We start from the raw sequence: 2,465 nt of genomic DNA on the forward strand, positions 1-2,465 counted from the left end.
GGTGTGCCGGCGCCGCAAGGTGGAGGATTAGCCTATTGAGCCACGGCGCCGGCCCCACTTTAAGTAATGTGTAATGTGTGAAACAAAAAGATTTATCCAGAGGTAAGGTGAGAACAGAGTCAATATGAATCACCTATAACCTGAACTCTGCTGCAGTGTGCCCTACATCTTAAGTCAGAATAGGAGAGGTCTTGCAGTAAATCAGTTCTTGAGAGCTTTCATAAAGAAATCACATACAGGATTGAAATTGGCTTTAAAAAAAGACAGTCAAAACTAGAAAATACCTAAAAATATAATGAAGATTTGCCCAAAAGTCAAAAGAGCTGTAGCTCACTCACTGATGTTAATACTTCTACAGTAAAGATGTCCCTTTCCAGCAAACTGGGTAACCTGACCAACCCCCAAGCAAAAACAAATAAGTAAAACATGATAAAATTTAAATCCTTCTCTTTAAATGCATTAGTAATCTAGCAAGAAAATAATAAATACTCAGGCCATGAAAAAAAATTCTTAATTGTTTGTTTTCATCTTATTTGAAAGTCAGACAGACAGAGACAGAGACAGAGATCTTCTGTTGGTTTGCTCCCCAAATGCCTGCAATAGCCACGACTGAGCCAGGCCAAAGTAGGGAGCCTGAAAGTCCATCCAGGTTTCCCATGTTAGTGACAGGGACTCAAGTACTCGAACTGTCAACCACTGCCTCCCAGGGTGCACATTAGCAGAAAGCTGGAATCAAAAGCAGAATTGATGAGGCCCTCAGCACATCCAAACAGATAGACACTAGACCCATGCTTTTGAGCCTCCAGAACTGTGAGCTTAAAATAGTTCTTTTCTTTATAAAGTACTCAACTTCAAGTATTTTGTTATAGCAACACAAAATGGACTAAGACACTCCCTGTAGGAGGAATTATGCTTCCATACCATTGACTGTGGCTTAAACACTGGCATTTGCCACACCTGGAAAGATTACAGAAGTTGCCGGCACCGCGGCTCACTAGGCTAATCCTCCGCCTTGTGGCAACGGCACACCAGGTTCTAGTCCCGGTCGGGGCGCCGGATTCTGTCCCGGTTGCCCCTCTTCCAGGCCAGCTCTCTGCTGTGGCCCGGGAGTGCAGTGGAGGATGGCCCAGGTGCTTGGGCCCTGCACCCCATGGGAGATCAGGAGGAAGCACCTAGCTCCTGGCTTCTGATCAGCGCGGTGCGCCGGCCGCAGCGCGCCGGCCGCGGCGGCCACTGGAGGGTGAACCAACGGCAAAGGAAGACCTTTCTCTCTGTCTCTCTCTCTCCCTGTCCACTCTGCCTGTCAAAAAAAAAAAATAATAATAATAATAAAGATTATAGAAGTCATTGCGTAGCAGGATTTTGTTCTCTCCTCTGCCACAAGAATGACATGTTCTCTAAGTGGGCTGTTTTTCCAGTCTCATGTGGATCCTGGAATAAGAACATACCTAGTATAGATTTGAAACAGCAAAACTTCAGTTGTGGACACTGGTATAAACCTGAAATAATGTGTGTTGGTGCAAATCACCAACAATTTTGTGGGGAAAGTTACTTCTTACTGCAGCAAAGCTGCCTAATAAAGATATCTACACAAAAATTAACTCCAGTCGCTGAACTCCGCCGGCTCTGTCCCCTCCCTGCTGCCGCCATGAAGTGGATGTTCAAGGAGAACCACTCACTGGAACACAGATGCGTGGAATCTGCGAAGATCTGAGCTAACTATCTTGACTGAGATCCGGTGATTGTGGAAAAAGTCTCAGGCTCTCAGATTGTTGACACTGATAACGGAAGTACTTGGTTCCATCTGACACATCAGGAAAAGGGTCCAGCTTCCTTCTGAAAAGGTAATCTTCCTGTTTGTGGATAGGACAGTCCCACAGTCCAGCCTAGCCATAGGACAGTGTTACGAGAAGGAAAAAGATGAAGATGGATTTTTGTATGTGGCCTGTAGTGGAGAGAACACTTTTGGCTTCTGAGGGCCAGTGCTGGGCTAGGTGCACCATTCCTGCTTGTTATCTTGTAAATAGCTGGCCATTTTCAGTTAAACCAGAACCTTTTCACACAGACCTGTTAGTGCATTTGTAACTGGATTTATTTTTTAATATATTGGAAGGTTTTGTTTCCTTAGATTAGTAAATTATCATACAGAGTTTTATTTTTTCTTTTTGTGCACTGTCTTCATGGCTATCCTGTCCAAGGAACTTGTTCCTCTGGGAATCATATTTAATGAGGATATTTCCATATTGAAATGAGGTAGATGCTATATTAAAGTGAAAGGGAGGGAGATGATGCATTTACTCTGGATTATGTTCGAAGCATCCAAATTAAATCCTTAGGAATTGGAGCCAGCACTGTGGCGCAACAGGTTAACGCTCCGGCCTGACGTGCCAACATCCCATATGGGCGCCAGTTCGAGACCTGGCTGCTGCACTTCCGATCCAGCTCTCTGCTATGGCCTGAGAAAG

At 44.7% G+C, this 2,465-nt stretch overlaps 1 pseudogene; it reads left to right on the top strand.

Moving 5' to 3' along the window:
- Positions 1-1,648: 1,648 nt before the first annotated feature.
- LOC127490325 (gamma-aminobutyric acid receptor-associated protein-like 2 pseudogene) lies at positions 1,649-2,070 on the top strand (annotated as a pseudogene).
- The last annotated feature ends 395 nt before the right edge of the window (positions 2,071-2,465 follow it).

This window comes from Oryctolagus cuniculus, chromosome 2 (assembly GCF_051225735.1).
Source record: "Oryctolagus cuniculus isolate XC-2025 breed Fujian yellow rabbit chromosome 2, ASM5122573v1, whole genome shotgun sequence".
NCBI lineage: Eukaryota > Metazoa > Chordata > Mammalia > Lagomorpha > Leporidae > Oryctolagus > Oryctolagus cuniculus.